Source organism: Lissotriton vulgaris, chromosome 7 (genome assembly GCF_964263255.1).
Source record: "Lissotriton vulgaris chromosome 7, aLisVul1.2, whole genome shotgun sequence".
NCBI classification, from domain to species: Eukaryota; Metazoa; Chordata; class Amphibia; order Caudata; family Salamandridae; genus Lissotriton; species Lissotriton vulgaris.
In genome coordinates, this window is record NC_141695.1 from 848,505,109 (window position 1) to 848,516,811 (window position 11,703).

Here is an 11,703-nt window from a genome sequence, read left to right on the forward strand (position 1 = left end):
ATTCACCTTTCTTAGAGCATACTGCCTTATGAAACACCCCTCTCGACAACACCAGTTCCTTCCGGAGCCCTTATTTACGCGTTAACCACCGCTCACCCACTCCTGTCATCTAAATGGAAGCCCCTACTGATAACACTCCATCCCAACTGAAGCCCACCACGCACCGGACACCGTGTCCATAGAGTTTCCAAAGCCAAACCTGCCGCAGCAACAACCGTCTGTTACTGTACGTCACGTCCGCTGAAGGAAATCGCAAAATAGATGACGGACATATGTAGGCTTCATAGGCATCGAGGAAAGACATTTTTTGCGGCGACTTCTACTTTGGTGAATAGAACACGATTAACCGAGAAGAGTTCTTATAAATAACACAGTGCTGTTGATTTACTCCTCAAATGTGCCCGCACTGGTTGCAATGATTCTAGACAAAGCAGCATTAGAATCCCTCACGCTATCTGCAGCAAAACAATACGTAGGGTAAAATACGTTCTGTACAAAATGTTTTGAACGTTTCCATTTCATCAATTGTGCTTATATTTTAATATATTTACTGCATTGTTGGTCATATTCGTACTGGTTCTGATATAGGTAAGCTAGTAAATTCGGAGCTACGGAACTCTCTAACAACCAAAGCAAGAAGCGGAGTCATCAAAAGAGTTAGCACGTAAATCAATAACGGGACTTTTAACATGTTGTGTCGGTGAAGATGGGGAGCTTAATAAAATGATATATTTCTATCCATTCAATGGAACCGCTCGACGTGCCCTAGTGTTCGCTCCATTCCCAGCCAGCAACGTACTCGAACTCAGAATGGCACCACGCAAAGCTTATAAGATTCATTTTCAAGTTTAGTACACACAGGAAACAGGTGTGTCAGGTTCAGCTGCTGCAACAGTACTGAGCTAGAACACCACACATGGAACACTCATATGTCATCCCATGTTCTGTTTAAGAATACAAACCACAACACACCCCCTTTCTTATAACAACACAATTATGAATATTTATACTATACTCTATATATATGTATGCCACTCAATAAGTATTTATGCCTGATACAGTTGCAATATACTACAAATCTAAATACCTGAACAACCACCCACCCCTCGTTAAAATGAACAAATCAACAACTAAAAAGTGAGTACAAAAAATAAGTCGAATTAAAGTGTTATCCAACCCCAAAATCTTTTAACCACGCTGGTAAATTTCTTTTCCTGCCACTTTTCCCAAAACATCACCATGCATACTTTCATCCACACTTTCTTCTACTCTACTATTACCTCCACTCATCACATCACTCCTGCCTTGTAAAGTAATGTTCTCATTAGATATGTCAGAAGACCAAAGTGGATCCCTTTCCTTCTCAATATTCACATCCTCCATTCGATCTTTAGAACACAACTCAATTCGCTTCATATTCCACACATTCCCATTTTCCAACAGTACTGCATTTTTAAGAATCTCTTTTACCTTTTGAGGTTTAAAAAACTGACATTCTCTCTTAAGCACCTTAATCGGTTTCCTAATTCTCACTCAATCGCCTGCTTCACATGAACCATCTTGACATTGTTGCGAGTATCAAAATACGCCTTGCTTTTGTGCTGATTTTCTTCTATTCTTACCAATTCTCGCGACCACTTCTGTACCACACTATCACTCAGCCAATCTGGTGTAAATTTACAACTGGGAGCCCTACCTCTCATCATAATGAATGGAGACCAACCAGCAACCTCATTCTTAGAAAATCTATATGCCCACACAGCTTTCTTGACAGCTATTCTCCAATCATCTCCTTTGGCAACAGCACCTTGAATCACTCCTTTAACCGCTCGGTTAAATCTCTTACCTGTGTCATTCCCACTAGGATTGTAAAGTGCTGTAGTCTTGTGTTTAATCCCCACTCTTTCAAAATATTTTTTCGCTGCCACCGAAATAAATTGTACTCCATTATCACTCAAAAGCGTAACTGAAATCCCCTCTGATCAAAAAGTTCTATCTAAAAAATCCAACACAGTAACTGATTCTGCTTTATCCACTACTTCCACAATTGGCCATTTAGAAAATAGATTCATGAACACAATCACATACTTGTGCTCCTCACCAATTGGACCCCTTAAATCAATGGCCACATTTTCTCACTGTCGATTTTGAACCAAAACTTCACTCATAGGAGATCTTAAGGTACTTAACGTTTTATGTGAAACAGAGCAAAACCCACAACTGCGAACAAATCTCTCCACAGTCTTATCCACACAAGACCATCAAAACAATTCCTTAACGACATTCTTGGTTCTTACAACACCAAAATGGCGTTCATGTGAGAGATCCAAAATTACATTCCTCACACCTACAGGCGAAATTATCTTACAACCTCTAAAAAATACATCCCTGTCTACCGATAATTCAGATCTAAGTTCCCAAAAAGTTAAGCACTCCTCTGGTAACAATTCTTTCCTATGCCAACCACTGAACTTCAAAATATCCTGCAAGACTGTGTCCTCCTTTTATTTTCCCAATCTTTATATTCAATAGCTGGTGACCCAGAATCATGGATCAGGGCAACTTTGAAATCATTCCACAGATCCTCCTCACACACCTCTAAACGATTTGGCAATCTAGATAAGCAGTCAGCCATCAAATTGCATTCCCTGGAACATATAATATGCTATAAACATAGTCCTTCATTCTCATTGACAGTCTTGACAGTCTCGCTGAAGCAGATGTACTACCTTCTGTAGTAAGTAATTTCACCAATAGTTTATGGTCACTGCGAATAACAATAGGCCTCTCCCAAACAAAAGCAAAAAAATTATCAAGTGCCCACGCACACACTAACTCCTCTTTCTCTGTAATAGGATATTTCTCCTCAGTAGGAGACAAAGACCTGGACGCAAACAAAATGATGTTCTCATTACCATGACCATCCCCATGTGTGAGTACTGCCCCAAGATCTTTGTTGCTGGCATCCACTGTGATGTAACTCTCCATATTGGGATCAAAACTACTCAAACTTGGTACTTTTTTAAATAATCTCCTAATATAGCAGAAGTCTTCTTCACATAGGGGATCCCAACTAAACTCTGTATGCTTCTTGATTAGTTGCATAATATTAAACACTCTCCCAGCAAAATTAGGAATACATTTGGCACAATATTCGGCCATTCCTAGGAAAGATCTTACCTGGTCCTTATTAGTATGTTGTGGCCTGGACCCACATGCACAGGAGACAAAGTAGACTTAGCCGAGTTGAAGTTGATGTAATTTATTGAGTCCATAAGTAGATGTTACAGCAAGCACCACCAGGAGCAGCCTCCTAGCTGCTCAGCCCATCTTCCAACTGACAGAACTCACACACCCAGGCACCTAAGCATTCAACTCATGTCACTCACGCCAACATTCTACACAGAACACTCACACTGGCTGAGCAGCTAGTTACAAAGAGAAAAGGAACATATATACATAACCTGAGGATACCTCACATCCTCTCCCCTTTACACTTAAAAATAATAAGACCCAAACTAAAATAAAAACAACTATACACAGTAATGTACAAAAGATGAAAGCAGTCCATAGACCTAGGGATACATAATGGAAAACGGTAAACAGTCAAAATATCGAGTTTTTAATTTCGACCTACACTTATATCGAGTTGCTAATATCGATGGGACAGAATATCGATGGCCAGAATATCGATGGCCAGAATATCGACCCTAAGGTAAGTAATATCGAAATTACTAATATCGATAGCATATATATCGATGTAAGTAATTTCGATTTACTAATATGTGTTAGAAATATAAGTTAAGTATTTAAATTAATTGTTATAATATGTGTTTAATATGTTTTTATAATTTAAAAATATATAAGAGTAAATAATATGTTTTACTACCACAGCGGGTTGTGGGTTTATAGGGGAATAGGGTGGGAAGTAATTTATTTGTAATTAAATAATTAATTTTTCAATGATTAATTTATTTTGCAATTAAATATTAATTGGCAATTATTTATTTAAATTGATTAATTGATTAATTAATTGATAATTTATGTATATTTTTAACTAAATTATGTTTTACTACCACAGCGGGTTGTGGGTTTATAGGGGAATAGGGTGGGAAGTAATTTATTTGTAATTAAATAATTATTTTTCAATTATTAATTTATTTTGCAATTAAATATTAATTGGCAATGATTTATTTTAATTGATTAATTGATTAATTAATTGATAATTTATGTGTATTTTTAACTAAATTATATGTTTTACTACTGGAGCGGGTTGTGGGTTTATAGGGGAATAGGGTGGGAAGTAATTTATTTGTAATATTAATTAATTTTGGGTAAAGGGGTATTTTTAGGGTTCAGGGTCAGTTTTCAGTTTATGGGTAAAGGGGTATTTTTTGGGTTCAGGGTCAGTTTTCAGTTTTTGGGTAAAGGGGTATTTTTAGGGTTCAGGGTCAGTTTTCAGTTTTTGGGTAAAGGGGTATTTTTAGGGTTCAGGGTCAGTTTTCAGTTTTTGGGTAAAGGGGGATTTTTAGGGTTCAGGGTCAGTTTTCAGTTTTTGGGTAAAGGGGTATTTTTAGGGTTCAGGGTCAGTTTTCAGTATTTGGGTAAAGGGGTATTTTTAGGGTTCAGGGTCAGTTTTCAGTTTTTGGGTAAAGGGGTATTTTTAGGGTTCAGGGTCAGTTTTCAGTTTTTGGGTAAAGGGGTATTTTTAGGGTTCAGGGTCAGTTTTCAGTTTTTGGGTAAAGGGGTATTTTTAGGGTTCAGGGTCAGTTTTCAGTTTTTGGGTAAAGGGGTATTTTTAGGGTTCAGGGTCAGTTTTCAGTTTATGGGTAAAGGGGTATTTTTAGGGTTCAGGGTCAGTTTTAGGTTTTTGGGTAAAGGGGTATTTTTAGGGTTCAGGGTCAGTTTTCAGTTTTTGGGTAAAGGGGTATTTTTAGGGTTCATGGTCAGTTTTCAGTTTTTGGGTAAAGGGGTATTTTTAGGGTTCAGGGTCAGTTTTCAGTTTTTGGGTAAAGGGGTATTTTTAGGGTTCAGGGTCAGTTTTCAGTTTTTGGGTAAAGGGGTATTTTTAGGGTTCAGGGTCAGTTTTCAGTTTATGGGTAAAGGGGTATTTTTAGGGTTCAGGGTCAGTTTTAGGTTTTTGGGTAAAGGGGTATTTTTAGTGTTCAGGGTCAGTTTTCGCTACTGTTGCACCCACTGGAGTGGGAATAGTAATTATTGTTAAGTAATTATATATTATATATGATTTTTTTTTTTTATTAAATATGTATTATTATTTTTTTTAACAATTATTACATATATTTAAATATGTTTAAGTAATTATTATGTATTATTTACAGTTTTTTTTATGTTATTTTAAATTAAAAAAAAATCGATATATTTAACAACGATATTTTTTACATCGATATTAAATTTTCGATATTTTGGTACTTACCATGTTGTACATAGGGCGTCGATATTTTTGCTATCGATATAATTACGCCGATATTTGTGTAGGTCGAAATTCTGTCTGTCGAAATTCTGTCATAGATCCATGGAAAACATTGCGAGAGGTAAAACAGACAAGCAAAAAGGATGAAAGGATAAAAACACACTGACCCAAAACAGTAGCAGTGTAACACGTAGTGTTGCATAGGACTGACACCCAAGTGAAGCAGATAATGTTGCATGGGACTGACACCCAAGAACGTGTGCAGCAAAAGCAGCACAGTGTGGCACATGCACACATAACGTGAAGATGAAGCACAGGGTGACTTACACACACACATGATGACGTAAAAAGAGGTGAGACGCTGGGCGGCTTACACACACATCCAGATAACATGAGGCACAGGGCGGCTTACACACTGGGCACAGCAAGGTGAGGCGCAGGGCGACTTACACACAGGATAATGCAAGATGAGGCGCAGGGTGACTTACACATACAAGATAACATGAGGTGCAGGGCGGCTCCGGCTTACATACAGGACAACGTGAGGCGCAGGGCAGCTTACACACAGGACAAACGTGAGGCGCAGGGCGGCTTTCACACAGGACAACTTGAGGCATAGGCTGGCTTACACACAGGACAAACGTGAGGCACAAGGCGGCTTACACACAGGACAAACATCGAGGTGGTGGGAACGACACCCAAAACACACCTAAAAAGTACAGGAGTGTCCTACATACGTAAATGGGGAAACACCCCATAACACCCCAAACAGCAAGAGGGTTCAAACATGTACAGACCAATAGCGTGGATATGGGGCTGACATCCATACCAAACGTAGCAAAGGGTAAAGACCCCATAACCCAAACTAAGGCTTGCATGACCAGTAACATTAACGTAAAGAAGGGACACGAGACTGAGACCCACTCCCATCCCAAAGGCAGGGATAAGACACCTGTAAATAAAACATGCAAGAAACATCAAAGTACTGCATTCGTGAGGGTGAGTACACCCAACAATAGAAATCAGCATAGCAATGTGCACATAACATGACGTCTTAAAAATACACAAAAACTATTTTTTTTGATGAGCGTAACAAGAGACAACCATTAAGTATGGATTGCAAACTTATAAATAGGCACTGTAAGCTTAATACAACAACAAATGTCACTGGTGTGTCTGTCACCGTGATGATGAGGGACAAGCATTCCTAGAAACAAAAGAGCTGTTCAAAGGAAAGTAGTGGCACACAGATCTTGAGTAATGATGATAGAATGCTGAAGAGAAGAAGCCCAGCGAAGACTTAAAAGCAGGTGTTTTTACGAGAAAGGAACTCACCACAGGATCTACCAGCAGAGTTTAATGTCCAGGGTCTGAACCAGAGAAAACTCACCACAGCATTGAAAGTGCACACTGTGGCGCTTACTCATAAAGTGTTGCAGTTAAAAGCGATCCTCTTGAACTAGAATAGCGTGGTTGGCAAGTACACTGCTTTCCAATGCATTATGCGAAAACTTCATAAGCCTTGAACACGTAGCAGTCTTTAATCTGCGAGGCGAGAGCGGACTTCATCATGCAAATACCTTTATTCCTGCTAACAAAACGTGGTTAGCAACTTACAGGAGGTAATGCACACTGCAGGCCATAACATCACACATAGAGTGACTGGATGCTTGTGAAGGGGCAGAGCTTACCTCCAGGTCACAGCGACCCCATACGAACGCCCATAGGGGCGACAACACTAACCTGCCGCCCAAACCGGCTACACCTCTCTCTGTCTCCCTGCAGGTACCGACAACATCGCCGACGCCCAGCGGACCGGAAACGACCTGGATTGACCCCGGAAGTGCAACGGCCACTAAAAGACCGGAAGTGACCCTACATGACCCCGGAAGCCTTTCCTCAGCGACCCGAGGGGATCGTATAAAGACCGGCAACACAGAGGTGGATTGGTTCCCAGCGGTGGACTCGTGGCAGGAGTTGGCGAGACGCGAAGGACCAGCGGAGGAGGTTGAAGGAGAGCAGACGCGAGGAGAGAGCGGAGAAGAGGAAGAATTGTGGTGCGAGGATTGGTGGCATCCTCAGGAGGTGGCTGGAAAGCGGCCGTAACTCGGATGAGAGTTAGGGCGGGGCACGTGAGTAATCTGTTACCATTCTCCGTGTTTTCCCCACCTTGTGTAATTAGTGTAAATAGTGTAAATCTTGTACAGATATCACGAGCACCCGCACTGTGTAATATAGTCACCCCTACACTGTATAATACTTACAACCCCCCCCCCTCCCTTCACGACAACCACTCTATTCCGAAACCCCCCCCTTTCCTTTCCCGTCTTACCCAACCCTATCGTCTTCCCTCACCGTCTATTTCCCTCCCTACACTCCCGGTGCCGGTGTCAGTTATCGAAGTTCCGTGTGCTTTGGAACTAATTGCCCTGTGTCTTTCTCACTTACCTCCGAGGGACGCCCCGACGCCCGTCAGCAGGAAGGAGATCCCCAGCCCGGCGGAGGAAGACCTACCTGTGTTTCCCTCTTCGGACACCCTCTCGAGGACCCGGACCAGGAGCAGCAATCAGCGTACCCGGACACCGTGCCCAAGGATTTGATTCCCTCTGTAACCAATAAAATCCTTGCTAACCATAGCACACTATATTCGGCCTCCACGCCTGTTATTCCGGCCCGCACACCCCCACACCCCACAAGTGGTGTCAGAAGTGGGATCGCCCGGAAGCATGGAGGCCGCCGTCAAACAGCTGGCCGAGGGCCAGGAACTCCTCGGCAAATTGATGGAGAGGTTTCTGAAGACCGCAGAAGATGACCGGGGCCAATTGCACGACGTCCTGAAGGGGCAGGGCACAGCCCAGGACCAGGCTCTGGAAAAATTGACCACCGTTATGGGGCAGCAGAGACCAATGGCATCGTTACCCTCGGTAGTCCTGCAGAAGTATGTGGCTGGCGAAGATCCAGACTTTTTCTTCACAAACTTCGAACGGCTGGCTCAGGCCGCTGCCTGGCCTGCCGACCGGTGGGGCCACTACCTAGGTCCCCTACTAACAGGGGAACTGCAAGCAGCTTATCAGCAGGCCAACATCCAGGGACAGACTCCCTATGCGGATATAAAGAAATGCATCTTGGAACGTCTGGGGATAGATGACGAAACCTACAGGGTTAGACTCCGCCAGGCCAAGGAGGGACCCCAGGAGAATCCCCGGGCATTATCGTTCAGGATACAAGACTTGGCCGACCGATGGCTCAAACCAGCCACCTCAAGTAAGGCTGAAATAATGGCCAAGATATACCTCGAACAATATCTGGCTTCCCTACATCCCGCTACGCAGAAGTGGGTCCGCCAACATGCCCGTTTGACTCTTGACAGTGCTGTCGAAATAGCCAGTGCCTATAATCGAGCACAGGAAGGTCAGCGGGCGAGGGAAGAACACCCAACCCACCCAAGTCGGGGCAGTCATCCCAGGCCAACCAGACCACCTCCGGTGCAAAGAAAACCAGAATTAGCCCCACTGATGCCTTATCCCGTCATGCCCCGACCACCGCCACCAGGACCACAATGTTACCATTGTGGTGGATATGGACACATTGCACGCATATGCCCTCAGAAAGAGGAACCCATGGAAATTGGCTTGACGAGAAATTATGTGTGTCTCACTGCCGAAACAACCCCTCCACCCTTCAGGTGTCCCGTACAGATCGACGGACAAAGGATGATGGCTCTGGCGGACACCGGGTGTCGCCACAGTGTTCTGCGTCCCCAAGAACTACCTCACGCCGTGGGACCCGTGACCGGGTCAGTGGCCATCAAATGTGTCCACGGAGACACCAAATGCTACCCGACCACACAAGTACGTGTACAACATCCTACTGACCCAGGAAGCTTGTTGACAGTCGGTTTGGTTCCCAACCTACCCGAACAGGCAATTCTAGGGAGCGACTATAGTGGTCTTCCGCATCTCCTCCAAGACACCACAGACTCTTTGAAGAAATGGTGGGCAGAGGCTCCCTTTTCCAGTGATTCCCCTGCTGCTGTCGAGATACCCAAACCCTGGAAGACCAAGGCCCAAAGAAAAAAAGAAAAGAGGGGATTCGCTCTGGCCTGCCCAGCCCAGGTGGACCCGCATCCGTGGGAAACCGATCGGGAATTCAAAGCGGCCCAACAAGAAGATCCAGTGTTGCAGGATGCTTGGGGTCGGGCACTCCCTGATGAAGACCCCTTACACGTAGGTCCCTACTTCTTCATACGGAATGGACTCTTGTATCGCAAAGGAGGAGCCCAGGCCAATACTCAACTGGTTATCCCAGGGTTGTTCCGTGAGAAAGTTTTGTTTCTGGCGCACAGTCATCTGTTAGGTGGGCATTTCAGTGATGAAAAGACTGGAGAAGCGATCCTGGAGAAGTTCTACTGGCCCGGGGTGTACGCGCAGATTAAGCGCTATTGTCGGGAGTGCCCGGTGTGCCAGAAAACCAGCCGGTACCGACCACCGAGAGCTCCCCTACACCCCCTTCCTCTGATAGATATCCCCTTCACTAGGGTGGGGATGGACATTATAGGCCCCATGTTACCCTCCAAGAGCGGCTGTAGGTACGCCTTAGTAGTAGTGGACTACGCCACCCGATTCCCTGAAGCGGTGCCTCTCCGTCAACCAACCACCCAGAACATAGCCAAAGCGCTTATTGCCATATTTTCCAGGGTGGGGTTTCCCCGTGAGATTTTAACCGATCAAGGCACCCCCTTTGTCTCCTCCCTCATGCGCCAAGTCTGTTCCAAACTGGGGATCAAACAGATAAGAACATCAGCATACCACCCCCAGACGGACGGCTTGGTGGAACGCTACAACGCCACGCTCAAGACCACCTTGAAAAAACTTTTGGGTCTCGAGAGCAAAAGATGGGAGGAGATGTTACCTTTGGCCCTTTTTGCCATCCGGTGCAAGGCACAAAGTAGCACGGGTTATTCGCCCTACGAACTGCTCTATGGTCGCGCCCCCCGAACTCTTTTGGACATGGCTCGTGAGGCCTGGGAAGCCGAACCTGATCGGACCCGTCCTCTCCCCGAATACGTCAGCAATCTGAAGACCCATTTAGGGGAGATCCGAGAGATAGTAAGACAGAACCTACTGGCCGCTCAAACGTCTCAAACACAACAGTACAACAAGGGAACCAAACTCCGGTCCTTTGTTCCCGGAGACTTGGTCCTGTTGCTCCTTCCCTCCTCAGACCATAAGTTGCTAGGACAATGGCAGGGGCCCTTCACCGTCACCAGACAAGTGACTCCCGTGACATATGAAGTTCAAATTGACGTCACCAGGGGGTCCAATCAGATATACCATGTCAACCACCTAAAGAAGTGGGAGGGTCCTCGACCCGTCTTGACTGGTGCTAGCCCCCTCCCCTTTGAATGCTGCTTTGATACAGAGCTATCCGAGAGCAAGAAACGGGACCTCTGCCAGACCCTGTCCTCAGTGCAAACCGTGTTTTCCTCCCTTCCAGGACACACTACAGTAGTGGAACATGCCATCCATACAGAACCGGGGAAAATAGTACGGCAGCGTCCGTATCGTGTCCCAGAAGCTCGAAGAGCAGTCATAAAAGAGGAAACCAGTCAAATGTTAAAGATGGGCATCATTGAACCTTCCCATAGCGACTGGAATTCGCCCATAGTCCTAGTGCCCAAACCCGATGGTTCTACCAGATTTTGTATTGATTTTAGGGAGGTAAACAAAATTTCAACCTTCGATTCCTATCCCCTACCTCGGGTAGACGAGATGGTCGAACGCATCGGCAGGGCCCAGTATATAGGCACCCTCGATCTCTGCAAAGGATACTGGCAGATTCCCTTGAGAGCCGAGGATAAACACAAAACAGCATTCTCCACCCCAGAGGGACTGTTTCAGTTTAAAGTTATGCCCTTTGGCCTTCATGGAGCCCCAGCAACATTTCAAAGGGCCATGAATCGGATTCTACAGCCCCATTCGCACTACTCGGGTGCGTACCTAGATGACATAGTCATCTACAGTGACACCTGGGAGCAACATCTGTCTCATATACGAGCAATCGTAACTTCCCTAGGTGCCTCTGGCTTCACCATAAATCCCTCCAAGACCACGTTAGCTGCCCAAAGCGTGAAGTATCTAGGATACCTGCTGGGGGAGGGACATATTCGGCCACAAGACAGCAAGGTCAGGACCATCCAAGGCATTCCCTTTCCCCAAACCCGTAAAGATCTCCGAGCGTTCCTAGGTATGCTGGGGTACTACAGGAGATTT

The 11,703-nt window shown here is 44.9% G+C and overlaps 1 protein-coding gene across 3 annotated transcripts in view; it reads right to left on the minus strand.

Annotated features, from left to right (window-relative positions):
* Positions 1-6,826, minus strand: part of UBLCP1 (ubiquitin like domain containing CTD phosphatase 1) — a 261,687-nt gene extending 254,861 nt beyond the window's left edge. The window contains exon 1 of one of the 3 annotated variants that reach the window (XM_086931215.1): positions 6,767-6,826. The gene's annotated coding sequence lies outside the window, so the exon portion shown is untranslated. Of the gene's footprint in view, positions 1-6; positions 249-6,766 lie in introns of those variants that run through there. The other 2 variants (XM_086931213.1, XM_086931214.1) reach the window with 2 other exon arrangements.
* Positions 6,827-11,703: the final 4,877 nt, after the last annotated feature.